Genomic DNA, 20,950 nt, shown 5'->3' with positions numbered 1-20,950 from the left:
GGCCATGGGTTGAGATTGGAGCTCAGCTTCTGTGTCCCCTCACAGTGGCACCTCAGTCTTCATGAGAAGTGACCTCTCCCCACCGTGTGGTCTCGGTGGTGACTGTAGGGGCCGTTGCCTCCTGCTGCCCACCAGCCTCTGTGGAAGCCGGAGAGGCAAATCCTTCCTCTCTTGGATGCTGGTGGGATGTGAGGAGGCATGGGACAGCCAAGCGTGGGGCCCATGGCCAGCACCTTGGATCTTGCGTGAGTGACACAAGGATGGCAGGCCACTTGTAGGCATCAATGACAACAGGGGATGGAGGTCAAACCAAAGGAGCCACGTCTTGACTGGCTGCTTCTGGGATGAGGCAGTGACAAAGGCCCCTGAGAACAGGTTCATTCCCTCCCACATCTGGGAGTCTATAAGATCTTCCCACAAACCCCTTTGCAGTTGACATAGTCTTGAATTCCTCGTCCAGTTTTGATTGGAAAGGTGTGTTTTTTCCTTTACCCTTTATCCGGAACTTAACATGGATGGGTATCGTTCATGAGAAAAAACATTCTAGGGACGCCCATCACTGAATCAGCGGGTGAAGTCTGCTTTTAGGAAATGGTTGTTCGCTTACTCAGATGCTTTCTCCATCAGTTGGAGTGTGTCTGATTCTTACCTAATAACTCTGTATTCCTCTGAAGTTTCCTGAAGCTTGGTAATCACACAAGAAGCCACCAGGAGTTATGGAGTCATGAGTGACCTCAGGCCCTCCAGGCTGAGCAGGGCTCGGGCTCGGGTAGTAAGGAGGGCAACACCAGGGCCCTGGGTACCCTGCCGGTCTTGCTCTGTGGGATGATGCAGGGAGAGGCTTTCCTATATTTTGGCCCAGAGCACAAGATCTTATCTGCAAAACCACATCACTCTGGCCGGTCCTGAAACCATCAAAGAATTAAGCCCGGGATGACCCATTTATTGGGTGAATGAAGGTTGCATGCTCCAGCACTGTTCATTCCCTTCCATAGTGTGATGTGCTAATTCACAGAGTATATTTTCAGAGCACATCTGCCCCTTTAAACTCTGCACCCGTAACTACAGTGTGCAACTGTAATTTGAGTTCATCAAAGCCAATTATTCCAGTTCCTTTTTTTCAACTCAGGGTTTTTTTTATTTTATTTTAAGTTGTCATGGGAAAATAATTCTTAATAAATCCCTTTAAGCACAGGGAACTAGGGCAATTACAGACATTTTAAGAATTATTGAAACATTTTAAAGTTTTTTGATTTATGTTCCAAAGGACATAAGTAATCCTTTCTTCTTCTTCTTCTTCTCCTTTTTTTCTTTTTGGAAGAGCTTCACTTAATTTCAAGGACAGACATTGGGCACACAGATTGTTCAAATCTAATTAATTATCTGGCTTTACCCACAACAGTCACACCTTCAAAACACTGAGGTTGTAGCTAATCATCTGAAATTCTCCCACACTGAAATAATTGCACACACCCTTTTGGGCCATGACAGATATATGTACTGGGTGAATTACAAGAAGGGAAGGCACACCCCCCGAGGGAAATCAAGTTTTGTTTGTTAGTGACTCATCAATTTAATCATGTATTAAATATTCAATATCTGATGTAAAACATTTAAAATCCTGAGGTAGTACCTTGAAACAAAAAATATACTAGTCGGGTTATCCAACTGTATTAGTGTTTTTTATACCCCCAATTAGATTAGAAAATCCCACAGCTGGGGAAAGCAAGGCTGGGAAGGTCCCAGGGATGGTACGGCTTCACAAATCCATGGGTGACCGAACCTGATGAGGCTGAGGGGTGGGTTCCTTTCAGTTTATGATCCACGGGAAGCTGAAGGCCAGTGACCGTTGGCCATGGGAAAGATCACTCCATGCCCAGGGACATCCACTTGGAATTAATTGACTGCACTAGAGCATGCATCAGAAAATGAACACAGGGTTTATGACTCATATTTGCAGGTAACCTAAAAAACACTTGATTTTTCCATGCATTGATAAGCTTTAAAAATAGAAAAAGAGGGGAAAAAATGACCTTGAAACCTAAAAGCTAGAATGTGACAGCCATACGTCTATCACGGTTGAGAGCCAAACCCTTTCAGTTTACCCCACAAAAAGACCTGGTATACCAGGTTGAAAAATAAAACCATAAACTCTGTCAGAGTCAAAGTTGAGTTACTGCTATGTAGGTCTGGAGTACAAATACAAGAAGAAATGTTAGCACAGGCCATGACATGCCCCAGGAATTATCAGATGCATCTTTTCTTTGGCACAGAAGTTTGGAATTCACGGCTCCAAGGAAAAAAAACTGCTTGTCAATCCAGACTTTGGATCCGGACACTGGCAGCCAGCTCCGTGATAATTCCATGTGGGAATTGGGTGGTTTGTAAAGGCAAGAGAGCTCTCCCTGTGGGGCTCAGGTACTGTTGCCAAGGGGGCATCTTCCAGCCGTGTTTCCTACGATCAGCTACGGTCAAGAGAAGCTGGTCTCGAGGAGGATGCCCTGCATAAGGTGAGAGAGAGATGAGCCGCGAAAGTAAGGCAATATTAATACAAAAGCTGGACAGAGCAGGCCAAAAGATGGACTTCCACCTGATGATCATTGATGATTCAAGGGAAATCGGTGTTTGGACTTGTGTGCCTGAGTGTAAGTGCCAGACTAGGATGGTCTAGGGCTGATCTTCCATTTTCCAGTGCACAGTGGGCCACGAAGGACCGACCCCTGCCCCCCCATCCTGTCAGCCCTCAGCCCCAGCACCAAGCCCTTCTGATGCAGGGCTAGTCCCAAAGTGCCCCAGCCTCTTGCTTTCACCCTGAAAGCAGTCTGAAAAATAAATTCACACTAAACAACCAATTGTTGACGAACGGTTAATTTGTGGGAGGTTCTCATTATCCTAGGATAAAGAGTATCACATGCAAGCACGTGCAAACACCCACAAAAAATTGGAGTGAATCTAAAATTCCTTAAAACAGGAACCAAAATTTCATACTAGAGTGAAAAAAAAGCTATGACTGGGGTTTTGCCTTGAATATTAAACAAGCATTTCGCTTATATTTTGCTTTATAATTCAGGAAAGTCAATTTTGTTTTCTATTTCAGAAAACCTGGGGTGAAATTGCAATCATGCACAGTTCTTAAAATGAACAAAGAATGTGTCAGGTGTTGATGGGCGAGGTTCTGTTTATGGTGCGTGATGATACTCTATGGATTTCCCCTTAGACTGTGGCAGTGTGATGACACTTTATTCATTTCCCCCCAGAGTTTCCCTTTGCTTTAAACTCATTCTGTTCCATGTCAGTCTCCTTTATCCCTCGATTTCCCTTCCTCAGTTGGTCACCTTTCCAAATCTTGCCCCATCCACCTCTGTCAAGGACTTTGCTTGTGATACAAGGAATCAATATGACTTGGACAGACTGTGTGAAATCTGTCCCTTTTTTTGCAACTTCATGTCAGGTTAGATTTATTGTATGTGTATGCCAGTCCGTTGCCCCCAAAGAACTGACCCCTCAAAAGTGTCACACGAAAGGCAAAATCGCTTGGGTCTGGAGTTGTGTAAGGGAGAATTAGTTTTGACCATGGCAAATTCATCATCCATGGCCATTCATATTTTCATGTTATGATTATCTTGGATTCTCTGAGCAATTTTGTAAATATCAGGCTTTGGATAAAGAAATCCCCTTTTTACTTCCCAGAACTGAATGATGGCCCATTTATTCTTTTCCAATAATACAAGCCTAATCTTGAACTGAAGCCTAAAACTATAAATTTTCTTGAGTAACTAAAGCTTTGGCCATATCCTCAAAATTTATTTTATGCGGTTCTCATAATTATTTTCCGAGCATAACTGAAATTGCCATTTTTATTACATCTGAAAGATTTATTATACCCAGAAGATTTTTTTAAAGATAATTTTTCTTTTGATTTGTAAGTTATTTCATTATTTTGTTGATCCTTTTATTTAATATCTAGTTTTATTGCATTGCAGACAATAGAAGCTCTATTTTTTTGGAATATATTCACATTTTCTTTATTGCCTAATGTAAATTTGTGTGTATGTGAAGGCTTAGTGGATATTTGAAGAGAATGCATGTTCTTTGACCAATAAAGCACCAATACATTTTATGTATTATGTCACAGTTATATGTTGTTATTCAGATCTTCTATGTCTTTTAAAAATAAAAGACACAATTTACATTTCATACAATTCACTGATTTTGAGGCATACAGTTCAAAGTTTTCTGGTGTATTCACAAGGTTGTGCAACCACTGCCGTATTCTAATTTCAGCCTAACCGTGAAATCCACTTCAGATTTATAATGACTTAGTCCCAGTGAAATAGACACTTTAATCCTAAAAAGCTCCATTCTGCCCCCTCTTTATGTTATTATTGTTATAAATATTACTCCTCTATATGTTAACAACTCAATAATACATTGTTATGATTAATGCATTAGGTAGTCTCACGTATTTTCAAGAAATAGAGAAGAAAGGAAAGCAAGTACAGTTGACCCTTGAACAACATAGGTTTCAATTGCATGGGTCCACTTATATGTTGATTTTTTTACGGTATAGTCCTGCAAATGTATTTTCTCTTCCTTGTGATTTTCTGAATAACATTTTCTTTTCTCTAGCTTCCTTTATTGTAAGAATATTGTAGGTATTACATAGAACATACAAAATATGTGTTAACCAATGGTTTATGTGATCAGTAAGGCTTCCAGCCAAGAGTAGGCTATTAGTGGTTAAGTTTCGGGGTAGTTAAAAGTTATATGCAGATTTTCACCTGCACGGGTGGTCAATGCCCCCTAACCCCTGCATTGTTTAAGGGTCAACTGTGTATATTTTTAGAGTTGTTATAGTACCTTCTTATTGACCCTTTCTGGTTCTCTTCATTTATTACTGTAGTTTCAGATTATCACCTTGTGTCCTTTCCTTATCCCCATATAGCTTTGCTCCTACTTTCCTTCTATGTAAAGTTATTGTCAAATATATTGTATTTCTATGCATTATAGACCCAACAATACAATTACATACACATTGCTTTTATAAATCAGTTTAGGGAAAACAGGAGAAGAAATATATAATTATGTGCTGTCTTTTGCAATCACTACATAATTACCTTTACCGAAGCTCTGTGTATGTGCGTGCATGTGCATGCACGCGCATTCAAATTATTGTCTGAGGTCACTTACTTTCTGCCTGAATATTTTTTGTCAGTCAAGTGGACTTATCAACAAATTGTCTCAGGTTTTGTCTATCTCAGAATGTCTTTATTTTGCCTTCATTTTTTAAAGATAGTTTTACTGGATATGAGATTATTGGTTTGACAATATTTCACTTTCATCACTTTGAAGATATCATCCCACTTATCTCTGGCTTCCATTCTTTCTGATTAAAAGTCAGCTGTTAATCTTCCTGGGGACTCCTCATATGGGATGAGTTGTTTTCTTTTGCTGCTTTAATGATTTTATCTTTGTCTTTGTCTTGCAACATTTTTACTATGATGTGTCTGGATGTGGATCTCTTTGTTTATCATACTTGGAGTTTGTTGACCTTCTTGGCTACAAAGATTAATGTTTTTCATAAAATTTGGGAAGATTTAGTCATTGTTTTTTCAAATACTTTTAATGTTCCTTTCTTCTCTTTCAGCTAATTCCTTTATGTGTATTTTGGTGCATATGATGGCATCTCACATTTTTCAAAGGCTCTGTTAATTTTTTGTTTTCTACTTTATTATTATTTTTTTACCCTCTATAGATAGACATTGATCTATGTTTAATTTCACTGATTTGTTTCTGCCAACTCAATCTTCTGTTGAGCCTATCTCTCTAGTGAAGTTTTCATTTTGATTATTGTACTTTTCAACTCCAGAATTTCTGTATTGCTGTTTAAGTAATTTTGTTTCTTTATTGCTGTTCTCTATTTGATGAGACATTGCTATCATCCTCTCCTTTAATTCCTTAAGTATGATTTCCTTTAGTTCTTTGAACATATTTGTAATAGCTAGCTGCTTTGAAGTTTTTGTCTATTTAACCACCTAGACCCCTTCAGTGCCATGCCTTTGAAATATTTATCTGCTTGACCTGTCAGAAAAAAAATAAGAGGCATATTAATATATCCCATTAAAAATGTGGTTTTGTGCTTTCTTCCCCTTATATTTCTAACTTTTAACTTTCCAAATTTCAGTGCTATTACTAGACATATAAATGCTTTTTCTTTCTATTTTGGTGTTTTTTAAACACTGAGCAGCTATAAATTAACACTTGGCATAATGAATATCAGAATATGTACCCATCCAATTTAAGCAAAAGAATATTATCACTCATTTTTTCACTTTTTATTTTAAAGAATGAATTTGGAGGATTCGGTCCCCGTAGTAAAGACATTACTCTGATCACAGCGGCTTTAATAGCTATGACTTAAGGGTATATTTTGATTTTTTGGGTAGGATAAGAATCTCTTGAGTACTTTTTCCTAAGCCTGTAGTGAATTCAGAGGGTACCTTCTAAGGTCTTCTGAGTCTAGATATGCTGAGGTCAGACAGAGCATGTAGGTCAGATTCTAAAGAAATAGCTTTGGTGCTAGCCTTCACAGAAACAACCACAAAAATACACTGGACAGAAATATAGCCTCCAGCTTCCTCTGGGCCCCATGATGCTCTGACATTTCACTTTTCCGGAGTCAATTCTCTTTCCTATTCTTGTTAGCTCCAATTTCACACTTAAACATATCTGTAGGGGCACCTGGGTGGCTCAGTCATTAAGCGTCTCCCTTTGGCTCAGGTCATGATCCCAGGGTCCTGGGATCAAGCCCCGCATCGGGCTTCCTGCTCAGCCGGGTAGCCTGCTTCTCCCTCTCCCACTCCCCTGCTTGTGTTCCCTCTCTTGCTGTCTCTGTCTCTCTGTCAAATAAATAAATAAATAAATCTTAAAAAAAAAACAAACCATATCTGTAAACCACTGTCTCTCCATTGACTCCTGGGGGATGAACATTCCTTCCAATTTACAGAGTAAAAATAAACCATAATATGAGAACTTCTCAACTTTCTAATGGCAAACTTACAAACCTGCCCCTAAATCTATTCTTTCCTCTTCTCCTCTTGTTAAAATGAGAGGACGGTCCTGCGCACTCCCTCCCAGGCTCTATTAAGCGAGATGTGGTCCCATGCCCTCCCTTCCCCTTAGGGAATAGCTCCTGCAGTCCTCCCTATCTGTGTTTAAACATGCCTGTCCCTCTCACCTTTACATACACGCGCGCACACACACACACACACACACACACACCCTTTCACTCCAGACTTCCCTGCAGCTATCCTGCTATCTCCTCTTGCTCAAAGCCACACTTGTAGAAAAAGTTGTCTAAACTCATCATTTCTTCTCCTCCCACTCATTTCTCAGTCTGTCACCTGTCACCTGTTACCTGTTAAATCTTTACTAATATTCTTGCCTCTGATCTTGCTCTCCTTCAATCTGTTTCTCACTGTAGCAGCCAGACTAATCCTTTTAAGATGCAAATTTGGACACATTCTTCCTCTCCTTCAAAGGCTTTCATGACTTCTTATTGATCTCAAGATAAGATCCAAACTCCTTGGCAAGGCCTCCACTGTCAGTCTCCTTAATCTCCTCAGCCCTCTCCAACCCCAGGCTCTGGTCACACCTTGCTTCTCACTGTCCCTGACTGGCTCTCTGTGCCTCCCCTGGTCTTTCATTTTGCACCTTCACCCGGTTCACTCATACTTACCTTTCTCACTCCAGGGAGAAAAATGGGAAGCCTTTTCTGACCTCTACCACTCCAAGACCAGATGAGGCCCCTTTCTTTTTGTTTCCCTGGCACCTGGTACTTTACCCCTACTATGTGGTACTTACCATATCACACTGTTTATTTCTGTCTCCAACTAGACCGAAAACTCTTGGGAGCAAGGATCATTTCCTAATCACCATCTCACACCAACATTGAGCAAAGTGCCTAGCACATAGCAGATGGACTGTAGATTTTTAAATAAATGAACAAATAGCTCCTGTAATAGCCTGGAAGGTCAGCATCATCTGTGATTTTCTTTCTCTCTCTCTCTTTTTTTTTTTTTTTGGCAACTAAAGAAGGCTGTTTGTTTTTATTGTGGTGAAAAAAACACATATCATAAAATGTACCATCCTGACCATTTTTAAATGTACAGTTTAGCAGAGTTAAAGTGCATTTACGCTGTTGTGAAACAGATCTCCAGAATGTTTTCTCTTGCAGAGCTGGAACCCATACCCATTATAGAACAATTACTCTTTCTCCTCTTCCCCTCACCCTATGGCCTGTATCTATGAATTCGACTCCTTTAGATACTTCATGGAATGGAATAGTTCAGTATTTGTAATTTTGTGACTGGCTTGTTTCACTTAGCGTCATATCTCCGAGTTTCATCCATGTAGCATGTTTATAGGATTTCCTTTCTTTTCATCATTTTATTTAAATTCAGTTTTATTTAAATTCAGGTATTATTAGTTTCAGAGGTAGAGTTCAGTGATTCATCAGTCTTATATAGCACGCTGTGCTCATTACATCTGGTGTCCTCCTTAATGTCCATCACCCAGTTACCCTATCCCCCTACCTCCTCCTGCACAGTTTGTTTCCTATGATTAAGGGTCCCTTATGGTTTGTCTCCCTCTCTGATTTTGTCTGGTTTGTTTCTTAAATTCCACATATGAATGAAATCATATGATAATTGTCTTTCTCTGATTGACTGAGAATTTCCTTTCTTTTTAAGGCTGCAGAGTACTCTATTGTATAGATATAACACATTTCATTTATCCATTTACCCACTGATGGACATTTGGGTTGCTTCCACCATTGGTGACTTTTTATGATTTTCTATGGTATTTATAATTCTGTTTTTTTTTATAAGTTTCTGACCCTACAACATTCAAATACAGTACTTCAGATAATATAAGCAAACATATGCTTTCTAGAAATACAGTCTTTATTAAATATAATATTTTATTGTTATAAAGTTATTCAACTCTTTCTAATAAAAATTTTATCATTAGAATCATATATATTTCACAGTATAAATCCCTGTTAAGAACAAAAACACTTATATAAGACTAGGTATCCATCAGTTTAATTTGTACAGAAGAATGAAGCTAATAAGATTCATCTTTATAAGGTCAAATTAACTTAGAAGTATACAATTCTTACTTGAGAGTCTGCAAGTACATATATAAAACCATATATACAAACTTTATATAACATATATGTATAAAATCAGTCAATAAATGGTAACATAATATCATATATAATTTACAATATATATATCTCTTCCAAAGCTAAGTGTGTATCTCTTTTTGAAAGAAGGAACACAAGTAATTAATCTTGATTTTGTTCAAACAACAGACAGCCCAGAGGAGAACATTTTTAATCAACACCTGAGATCAGGTGGGGATGGATAGAGTTCTGTGCACTAATGGTCAAATTACAGTGCAATCCATACAAATAGGCATTCAGTTCCTCAAGGGATAAAAAGACAAAAGAAAGAAAGGTGACACACACACACACAAAATCCAGTAATAGTCCGAGTCGTCATCCTGTTCCTTTAAGCAATTACCCATGTCAGGCATATCTTTTCTTCCAAGCATCACCTTCATTTCTTCTTGTTGAGCTTTGAGAATTTGGTCACCACTGGTCGGGGCTAATTCAAATGGACATTTAAATAAGTTCTTTAGTGGGGCGCCTGGGTGGCTCAGTTGTTAAGCGTCTGCCTTCCGCTCAGGTCGTGATCCCAGGGTCCTGGGATTGAGCCCCGCATCGAGCCCCGCATCGGGCTCCCTGCTCGGCGGGAAGCCTGCTTCTCCCTCTCCCACTCCCCCTGCTTGTGTTCCCTCTTTTGCTGTGTCTCTCTCTGCCAAATAAATAAAATCTTTAAAAAAAAAAAAAATAAATAAGTTCTTTAGCTGCTATTGTTAACAATGATACAATGTACTTCCTTGTATCTTTGCTGGCATGCGTGATGATCTTTTAGAATAAATGACTGAATTGAAATGATCAGGTCAAAGGGTATGCACACTTCTAGGGTTTTTATTTCAAATTGCCAAATAGTCTTCCAGAAAGATTTTATAAAATTACTTTCCCACTGACCAATTTACTTTCTCGCTACTGCCATTTAGTAACATGTTTTTTGATTATTTATAATCATAGAGAGAATATGGTATCTCATTGATTTAATTTGCATTTGTTTAATAAAAGATATTTTTTCATGTCTCAGGCCATTAGTATGTCTTGTGAAATGCTTGTTGATATTCCCTACCTTTGAATATTGTGGCGCTCATCTTCTGATTATTGATTTCTTTTTTTTTAAGTAGGCTCCACGCCCAGCATGGAGTCCAATGTGGAACTTGAACTCAAGATCTTGAGATCAAGACCTGAGCTGAGATCACGAGTCAGATGCTTAACCGACTGAGCCACCCAGGCGCCCCTGATTGTTAAGAGTTTCTTGTATGATAAGGAAATTGATACCTTGTTATATGTTGCAAATATTTCTCTAGTTTCTCATTTGTTACCAGTTTTATTTATAGTATATATATATATATTTATTTAAAGATTTTATTTATTTATTTGACAGAGGGAGACACAGCGAGAGAGGGAACACAAGCAGGGGGAGTCAGGGAGGGAGAAACAGGCTTCCTGCTGAGCAGGGAGCCTGATGTGTGGCTCCATCCCAGGACGCTGGGATCATGACCCAAGCTGAAGGCAGATGCTTAACGACTGAGCCACCCAGGCGCCCCTTCTTTGTCTTTTTTTTTTTTTCCAATTTTATTTTATTTTAATTTTATTTTGTTATGTTATGTTAATCACCATACATTACATCATTAGTTTTTGATGTAGTGTCCTTTGTCTTTTTTTGACCTGGGAGTCAAAGTTAGTAACCTCCACGTAGCAGGTTCCTATCCCATAAGGAAGCAACTTGCTAACTTCTGTGAGAGCCGTGGGGCAGGGGTTGGGTGCTAATCAGGGAAATTGTTCTTGCTGTCTGTTGTGCTTTGGGAAGTGTTACCTCTTGTTGGCCATTGGCTCCTCTCTGGCAATGATAACCAGTGGTATCTGCCTAGCAATGCAGTGGGTGGTACAGGGGATGAGGGAGGGGCACCTGTCTCCTCAGCACAATGGCTGCTTCTACTCCCAAAACCCCAGCAAAAGCTAATCTGACCATGGAACAGTGATCAAAATTAGAAAACTAACATTGACATGGTACTAGTAACAAATCTATAGACCCAATTCGATTTTCTCCAGTGACCCCACTAATGTCCTTTTTATGGTCTAGAATTCAATCTAGCATTCCATGTTACCTTTAGCTGTCTCCTTAGTTTCCTCTAATCTGGGACACTTTTTCAGCTTTTCCTTGTCTTTCATGACCTTAACTTTTTTTTTTTTTTAAAGTAAACTCCTGGCCCAGGGCAGAGCCCAACACGGGGCTTGAACTCATGACCCTGAAATCAAGACCTGAGCTGAGATCGAGAGTGAGATGCTTAACCAACTGAGCCACCCACGTGCCCCTGACCTTAATATTTTTTAAGAGTATTGGTCAGTGATGTTATAGGTTGTCCCTCAATTTGAGTTTATCTGACATTTTCTCACAATGAGGTTGAAATCATGCATTTTGGCAAGAATGCCACAGGAGACATGTACCTTTCTCGGTGCATTATAACAGGGGTCCATGATGTCAATATGTCTTAGTACTGCCGATGGTAACTTTGAGAACTTGGTTAAGATGGTATCTTCCAGGTTTCTCCAATGTAAGATTATTAATTTTCCCATTGTAATTAATAGGTATCTTGTGGGGAGATACTTTGAGAGTATGTAACCATCCTGTTTCTCATTATCCTTTCACCCATTGATTTTAATATAAAGTGATGATTCATTCCCATCACAGTTATTACGGTGGTGTTCATCTAAAGGTGATTTGCTATTTCAATAATTCCTCCCACATTTAGTAATTGGAATTTGTTATAAGGAAGAGCTGTTTCTTTCCTGTGATTTATTTGGTTATTTAATTATCTATTTATGTTGGTATGAACTCATAGCTATTTATTTTATTCTGCAACTTATAATTCATTACTATTATTTATTTGGTTACTCAGTTGTCCCAAATTTGGCCATCGGGAACTCCTTCAAATTAACTCCTAAGTTCTTGTGATATGTCTCCATCAGTTTTGGAGCATTTTTTCACTTCCTGGCACCATGAGATGTGCCAGATTCTTCTTGTGTTTTCCCTGCCCAATTGTGGAATCAACTGCTTAACCAATGAACCCTAGTTCTGTTCACTGAAGGAAGATATTTAGAAACCATGATTTGGTCTCTAGGTGGGATCATTACTACTGGGGTGTTTTTGCTTTTGGACCCTCTCAGTGGATAAGGCTAGAGAACACACATAACTATATTCTCACACACACTTACACACATCTGTATTTATTTCTGTATCTATCAATCTGTGTATATACTACAAATCATGAATTCACCCTGATAACCTCAGATTCCAACCCAACACCACAGGATTCATTCTACCCTTCCTTTCCCCTCATCTGTAACTTCTTTCTCCAACAGTGAGAAACTCCATCTCATTATGCCAATGTATTTACTTGTTTGCTCAGTCCTAGCATGTACATAAAATAGTTCCACGATTGCTACCATAACCCTTTGAAAAATTTAGTAACTAGTGCATATTATTTACATACAGTTATTTTTGTAGTTAGCCTTATCCAATCAAAATACTATTTTCTAAAGTTATTCAGGTTAGGTTCTGTCTTTGCCACAGTGTGGTTATGTTATTCATTTGTAGTGCAGTTGGGTTCACTGGTTACTATTTGTACTTTGAGTTCCTCCCATGTCCTGGTTGGTGTTAACTATTTATTTCTGGGGTGTGTGAAACTTGACCGTGGTTCTCAGAGTCAGAGCTATACAAAAAGGTCCACTTACTCTCCCCCTCATCTATTCTACCCTCTTTCCAATTCCCTTCCACCCTGTAGATAACCAATCTCATTAGTTTCCGGTGTATTCATCCTGTGTTTCTTTTGCATTAATGATCCCCTGCCAAATCTTGATGGCAAATGGACAAATATAGTAGCCAAGGCTTAAAAAGGCATGGTAATGAAGAGTACAGATTTCTCAAGGTGGAAAGTGTGGGTCAGTTGGACATGTGAGCTACTTTGACCAGAAGAGGTGCTAGCCAAGGGTGAGGAAACTCTAACATGGATGAGAGGGGAGGCGGGTGATGAATACTGGTGTAGCCTTGAGGTCAATTGCAGCAGTAGGCACTGTAGTTCATCTACTAGCTATCTTCTGGCAAATCTTTCCAGTAAAGGAGACCATCCAGAATCCTGGAGAAGCTCTTCACAGGTGGGATTAATTTATTGTAAGTAATAAGTGGATTCAAGCCCTGGAAGAGGTGGACTGCAGTAGATGTTGTGGTGTAACCCTCCCCCCGACGTTTCCGGATCCCCATTCGGAACAGAGACACTCATGCCCCCCTGCTGCGTGCCCCCCTCATAAGTACCTGGCATAGCATTATGTGCATAAAACAGAACCTTCTCTTTCTATAAGACAAGAACAGAGTATAGCAGACAGGAGAATAGCAAAAAGCACCACAGTGTGCATTTTAATGTTAAATCCTATGCCACCGAGAAGAAAGAGGAGGGCCAGCACGAACTAGAATAGTCAGCAAAGTTGAGGTGGTCTCCAGCCTCCCTCATCAAGCATTTCTTGGCCAGCTCCTGGAGCCCCACCATGAGGCACTGCACCGCTAACATGGTCCCTTGACCATCATCAGGGTCTCTTGAGGACAGGCCCTTTCGCACAAACACTACTTCTGCTTCTTCTTTGCAGAGTTGATCCCGCAGCCAAGGGGGCTGATTCATGATGTTTACAAAAACACAAATCCTCCAGGCATCAAAGCAGCTCCCCTGGGCTGAAGAAATGGGATCATTCACAGAGGTGAGGGGGGATATGTCCCTGTCTTCATAAAGACTGCTACATTGTGCTTGCCTCTCCAAATCTCAGATGTTTCCCCAAAAACCTTTGCAAAGAGAAGAGAAAACAACGGGGCATCTGGGTGGCCCAGTCGGTTAAGTGTCTGGGTGGCCAAGTCCGTTAAGTGTCCAACTTTTGATTTCGGCTCAGGTCGTGATCTCAGGGTCATGAGGTCAGTCCTGCATCGGGCTCGGTGCTGAGCGTGGAGACTGCTTGGGATTCTCTCTCTCCCTCTCCCTCTGCCCCACCCCCCCGCCCGCCCAGTATGTGCATGCACATGCTCTTAAAGAAAAGAAACCAAGAATTGGGTCCTAGGTAGCAAATGCTTTTTGGATGGACAAATTATTTTTACGCCTCCCATGTGCCGACACCATGCTAGCTTCATGTCAGTTTACTTAATCCTTATAACCACTCTATGAGGTAGGCACTGTCCACCTTCTCTACAGATGGGGAACAGAGCTTTAGCTATGTTAAATACAGCCAACATCACTCTTGTCTGTCTCCAAAGCCCATCACACTGCCATGATGGAGACTGCTGTCATATATATCATACATAAGCCAATAACAAAAGACAAAAACCAAACACCCATTTATCTTCTGTTTTGTGCTTCATAGGCACTGGAATAATTTGCATTACAATTATTATGTAGCAGGTAATCAGTGCTTATTCAGTGAAGTGAAGATATAAGAATAAGACCCTTCTTATATATATGCAATGGAATATTATGCAGCCATCAAAAGGAATGAGATCTTGCCATTTGCAACGACGTGGATGGAACTGGAGGGTGTTATGCTGATTGAAATAAGTCAATCAGAGAAAGACATGTATCATATGACCTCACTGATATGAGGAATTCTTTTTTTTTTAAAGATTTTATTTATTTATTTGAGAGAGAGAGTGAGAGAGAGAGAGAGCACAAGAGGGAGGAGCGGGAGAGGGAGTAGCAGACTCCCCGCCGAGCAGGGAGCCTGATGCAGGACTCGATCCCGGGACTCCAGGATCATGACCTGAGCCGAAGGCAGTCGCTTAACCAACTGAGCCACCCAGGCGCCTGATATGAGGAATTCTTAATCGCAGGAAACAAACTGAGGGTTGCTGGAGTAGGGGGTGGGGTGGGAGGGATGGGGTGACTGGGTGATAGACACTGGGGAGGGTATGTGCTCTGGTGAGCACTGTAAATTGTGCAAGACTATTGAATCTCAGATCTGTACCTCTGAAACAAATAATGCAATACATGTTAAGAAAAAAAAAGAAGAAGATAGCAGGAGGGGAAGAATGAAGGGGGGGGAAATCAGAGGGGGAGACGAACCATGAGAGACAATAGACTCTGAAAAACAAACTGAGGGTTCTAGAGGGGAGGGGGGTGGGAGGATGGATTAGCCTGGTGATGGGTATTAAAGAGGGCACGTTCTGCATGGAGCACTGGGTGTTATGCACAAACAATGAATCATGGAACACTACATCTAAAACTAATGATGTAATGTATGGGGATTAACGTAACAAAAAAATTTTAAAAAAAGGAATAAGACCCTTCTGGGCCCACAAAAGGTACAGATGAGCTCTCCTGATATGCATGACGTCATGGCCTATGTATACAGATGGAGGGTACCTAGCCTCATGCCCACAGATGCACACAACTCTCCTCCTGTGTGTGGATGGTCTGTACCTATTGTCATGTGCTCACCTGGTACACACCTACCCCTGTGCTCACAGATGACATGTACTATTCTTAAGTGTACAGGTGACATATCTTAACTCACAGGATAACGAAGTCTGACATGTGGCGAAGTGCTGTATAATGGACTAACTGTTCAAGTTTAAACCATGTCAGATTTTTCTCTTTCAGGCATTGGACATGCTTACAAAAGTTAGGGTGTCCTAAGACAACCATTCAGCATTGTAGCCCATATGATTCCAAACAGTGCTTCCAAAGGTAAAATTAGAGGTATAAATTTTGCCTTCAGGCATGGGGAGCATATCACGTGGGGAAGCACAAATCAGGCAGCCAGAGCAAAGAAGCCTCCATCAGAGTGACCGCGGTGTGATTTGCCATGCGAAGTGGATATTCCTGGATGTGTCTGCTCAGCACTCCTTTTTCCTTTGGGAAGTGCCTCAGCCACTCCCTCCCGAGCTGCCTTGTCAGTGCATCGTGACCTGTTCCTGGCCATTTGGTTATTTCAGAGATGAGCACTTGAACCAGCTGGGCATCGCCATCCCAGAGTCCTTGCCTAAGACTTTTCTAACAGGGACTTAAAAAGAGAGTCGGAGAAACATCGCCAAAGGCAAGGGAAGCAAGGGCAAAAATGAACTATTGGGACTTCATCAAGATAAAAAGCTTTTGCAAAGCAAAGGAAACAGTCAACAAAACCAAAAGACAACCAACAGAATGGGAGAAGATGTTTGCAAATGACATATCAGATAAAGGGCTAGTATCCAAAATCTATAAAGAACTCATCAAACTCAACACCCAAAGAACAAAAAATCCAATCAAGAAATGGGCAGAAGACATGAACAGACATTTTTCCAAAGAAGACATCCAAATGGCCAACAGACACATGAAAAAGTGCTCAATATCGCTCGGCATCAGGGAAATCCAAATCAAAACCTCAGTGAGATACCACCTCACACCAGTCAGAATGGCTAAAATTAACAAGTCAGGAAACGACAGGTGTTGGCGGGGATGCAGAGAAAGGGGAACCCTCCTACACTGTTGGTGGGAATGCAAGCTGGTGCAGCCACTCTGGAAAACTGTATGGAGGTTCCTCAAAAGGTTGAAAATAGAGCTACCATATGATCCAGCAATTGCACTACTGGGTATTTACCCCAAAGAGACAAAAGTAGGGATCCGAAGGGGTACGTGCACCCCGATGTTTATAGCAGCAATGTCCACAATAGCCAAACTGTGGAAAGAGCCAAGATGTCCATCGACAGATGAATGGATAAAGAAGAGGTGGTATATATATACAATGGAATATTATGCAGCCATCAAAAGGAATGAGATCTTGCCATTTGCAACGACGTGGATGGAACTGGAGGGTATTATGTTGAGTGAAATAAGTCAAACAGAGAAAGACATGTATCATATGATCTCACTGATATGAGGAATTCTTAATTGCAGGAAACAAACTGAGGGTTGCTGGAGTGGGGGGTAGGGTGGGAGGGATGGGGTGACTGGGTGATAGACACTGGGGAGGGTATGCGCTCTGGTAAGCGCTGTGAATTGTGCAAGACTGTTGAATCTCAGATCTGTACCTCTGAAACAAATAATGCAATATATGTTAAGAAAAAAAGAAGAAGAAGAAGAAAGTAGCGGGAGGGGAAGAATGAAGCGGGGGAAATCGGAGGGGTAGACGAACCATGAGAGACGATGGACTCTGAAAAACAAACAGGGTTCTAGAGGGGAGGGGGGTGGGAGGATGGGTTAGCCTGGTGGTGGGTATTGAGAAGGGCACATTCTGCATGGAGCACTGGGTGTTATGCACAAACAATGAATCATGGAACACTTCATCTAAAACTAATAATGTAATGTATGGGGATTAACATAAGAATAATAAAAAAAACCTGATGATTAGTAGTACTATAAGAATGTAGAGAATGGCAAAATCATGTGTGTAGTATCATTAAAGCATAAGGGGAAAAAATGGAAAGGTGTATCAAAATTATATGTGATGGGACTAAGAGTTATTTGTTTCCAACTTTTCCACAATGTGATCATATTACTGAAATAAAATCATTAAAAATAAAAAAATAAAAAAAAAAGAGAGTCGGCTTTTCTTTAGTGACCAAAACTGTGAACACTGAGGCTGTCAGTGACCGGGTGAAGAAAGTTGGTGTGCAAGCAAAAGATCAATGAAACCAATAGGCACCCACGTGCACACACACACATGGACAGAAGGGCAGAGACAGACATGAAGACATTTGAGTTCTTGGTTCTGATATAGCATGGGTATTTCATGAAGAGGGCCCTAAAATCTTTGACCAAGTCCTTCTTTCTGCTAAGGCAAGTCAGGGATGGTTTGCAGTAAAAATGCCCTTTACCAGTGCAGAATGATTGATGAGCCCTGTCCTAATAATGCTAATATGCTGCAGTAAATACCTACTGAGAGGCAGACCTGTGGCATTGTTTCAATGCTCAAAATATAGATATGGCCCAGATCTCCTATCAGAGATGGTTAATTTGGTATATTAATTTTTCAGAAACTTTCCAAATATAAATTTATGATAAGTACTTAAGTATTATCGTAGGTACTTAAGATACATTTAAGATACATGCATAAGTTTGCATAGTAAACTTTTATTGATCTGGCTTTCTAAACAGTAAGAGATTTGAAATTACCAAATTTTTCCTTACCCTACAGAAGCAAGTGAAGTAAGATATGGTAACTAAGGGAACTATTCCAAAAAACACATTTTGGGATACACTACAGGGTCGACATGAACACCTTTAATATTCTGTGCGTTTCAGTGGCTGAATGAATCATCAAAGCTACATGAAGCACAGCTTGACCTTGTTTTGAAGTGTATTTAGTCTCCTATAATTCTATGATATAGCTTGTTTATAATTCATGTATGAGCATCATAGTAATAACAGCTACTACTTTTTGAGTTCCTACCATGTAGCAGGCAGGCACCGTTCTGGGGGCCAAACACACATTAACTCCTTTAACCCCCACAGCAATCCTCTTGGGTAGATACTGTGGTTATCCCTATTTGCAGATGACCGAGAGGTTACACTATTAAGAGGTTAAGCTGTGGAGAGAACAGCCTGATACTACGGTCCACAGCTGTTAGGTAACTAAGATAATCATAGTAGGTCTCAGGTAAGTAGCATAATCAACTAACAAGACATCCTATTTCTCAAGTCCTTTAGAGGGGATTTTAATGTACAAACTTGTTTACAAACTCTTTGGATTTGTAGATTATGGATCAGGTATCAGTGAGGCAGAGATCTATGCAGGAAACCTTTCTTATGAAGGTTTAGGTCCCTGTGACTCAGAAGAGAGCAACATGGTGGATCTCCTCAACCCAGAGACAGCCTGTGCCAGGCTCTCCTCATTTCCTTATGGTGAGAGCAAAGCTTTCCAAGGCTTCTCATCTCTCTTAGGGTAAAAATCAGAACTCTTCCTGGGCCACAGGCTCTGTTAATTTCACCAGTCTCCACTGGGACATTGCGCCTTGCTACTCTGGCCTTACATTTCTCCCATCATAAAACCTTTAGATAAGACATTTCCTCTGACTGGTACGTGCACTTCATCTGCACTACCTAGGCAAACCCTACTCATCTGTTAGGCCTTCCCTGAACCACAGACCACATCTGGTTCCCTTCTTATAATCTCACAGCATCTTGTACTTCTTTCTTGTCATATTTATGAAAGTGGTAACAGAAAAATTGTGTAATTACTGAACGTCTGTCTCCCTGGCTCTAGGGGCAAGCTTCATGTAGGCAGGGGCTGTGTTTGTCTTGTTCGTTGCTGAATCTCCAGCACTTAGCCCATAGCTTAGCAGGTAGTTAGCACCAAATAAGTATTTGTAAACTAAGTAGAAGAATTACCAGCTGCCAGCTGAAGAGGAAATTTTTAAGTCTCCTTGGCATTGACCAGACCTGCTGAGTGTGGAAGACCTGCCCAGACACAGAGAACGCTAGAGCAGCTTGGCTGAGTGGTCAGCAAGCCAGAGAATAAACGAGCATACCTATAATTTTTTTTTTTTCTATACAACTTTTAAGTGATTGGGAGGGGTTAGGGCAAAATTATGATTTTGTAAGCAATAAAGTACAATCCAGTTTTAACAGTGCTAAAATCTTGATCAGAGAAATTTCAAATCAGAACACTGAAGGCCAAAGTAAAAGAAACACAGTGGTTTTGATGGTATTATGTCTTGCTACCAAGTATGTTTCTATGGTTAACACTGTTCGCTTTTAGTTGCAGCCCTTTTAATTTTATGTTTTATCTTTAGTTTTTGCAAAGGTTTTTTTTTTTATCATCTCTTTGCTGATTCCTCGAAACAATCTTATGCCGAGAACTGGTGCCCTGGCCTGGGCGATGAAGAAATGTTTCCTCTTTCAAAGACTCTTATTTTTTGGACGATAAGAATTGCTAAAGAGGAAGCAATCAAACCTATCGCGCTGGCTCTGTCCTCCACCCAGCGCGCTGCTTCCTGGTTTCAGACGCTTTCAGATCCTCCTGTGAAGTGTCATTGGATACATAAAACTGGACTGCCGTGTGTTTCTTTGAGATCCCATCTCTCAGTCTGTTCACCTGGATGACGCCACACGGGAATCGGTCGCGCAAACCCGATTCGTTTCCCGGTGACAACGAACCACAGTTTGCAGCGTTCACCAATGTGACATCAGTCCTAAACCTACGCTGGGAAAATGTGGCTCTACCACTTTTCCCGCAAGCTGGCAGCTGCCTTCGCGGCCGTGAGGTCCTGCACTTGCCTCCAGGCTCCGCCGGGCGCCCCGCGTCCCGGGAGGCGCGTGTCGTGGGCCGCTCCGCGGGACGGTCCCTGCGGATGCCCCGGGGGCCTCCCGAGGACGCGGCGAAACCCCGACGGACTTCGGCGACTGAAAAAACCACCGCAGGAAGTTGTGCCTCCCAAAGACAGGTGCCGCCTTCGCAAGGCTACAGCTCCCCAACGCCTCCAACTCTCACAGGTCCTTTCTCGCCGCGGGTCTCCCGTAGCCCGGAGCCGCCGCCCCGCGCCAACCGCGGAGGACGCGCGCGGCGCCAAGAGCCTCCGTCCGCTCCCGCCACACCCGCCGAGCCGCCGCGCCGCGCCGCGCCGCGCCTCGGCCAACGCCTCCGCCACGTGCCCGCCTCCCGCAGCCAGGCCGCTCGCGATTGGCTGGCGGCGCCGCCCGTCGCGAGGGGCGGGCGCGCCGCCCGCAGGCCGGCGCTCCTATTGGCCGTGGCGGCGGCGGCGGCGGCGCGCGCGGCCCGGGCGAG

At 41.6% G+C, this 20,950-nt stretch overlaps 1 long non-coding RNA gene across 1 annotated transcript in view; it reads left to right on the top strand.

Annotated features, from left to right (window-relative positions):
* The window catches only part of LOC118022726, a 36,999-nt gene extending 21,056 nt beyond the window's left edge, over nt 1-15,943 (top strand). Inside the window, exons 3-4 of the long non-coding RNA XR_004682552.1 lie at nt 13,859-13,966; nt 15,850-15,943. This is a non-coding gene — a long non-coding RNA (uncharacterized LOC118022726). The remainder of the gene's footprint in view (nt 1-13,858; nt 13,967-15,849) is intronic.
* Nucleotides 15,944-20,950: the final 5,007 nt, after the last annotated feature.

This window comes from Mirounga leonina, unplaced genomic scaffold (genome assembly GCF_011800145.1).
Source record: "Mirounga leonina isolate KUSES-001 unplaced genomic scaffold, KU_Mleo_1.0 Mir_177, whole genome shotgun sequence".
Taxonomy (NCBI): domain Eukaryota; kingdom Metazoa; phylum Chordata; class Mammalia; order Carnivora; family Phocidae; genus Mirounga; species Mirounga leonina.
The sequence above is the reverse complement of the archived record's forward strand: the minus strand, read 5'-3'. Positions and strand labels throughout refer to the sequence as shown.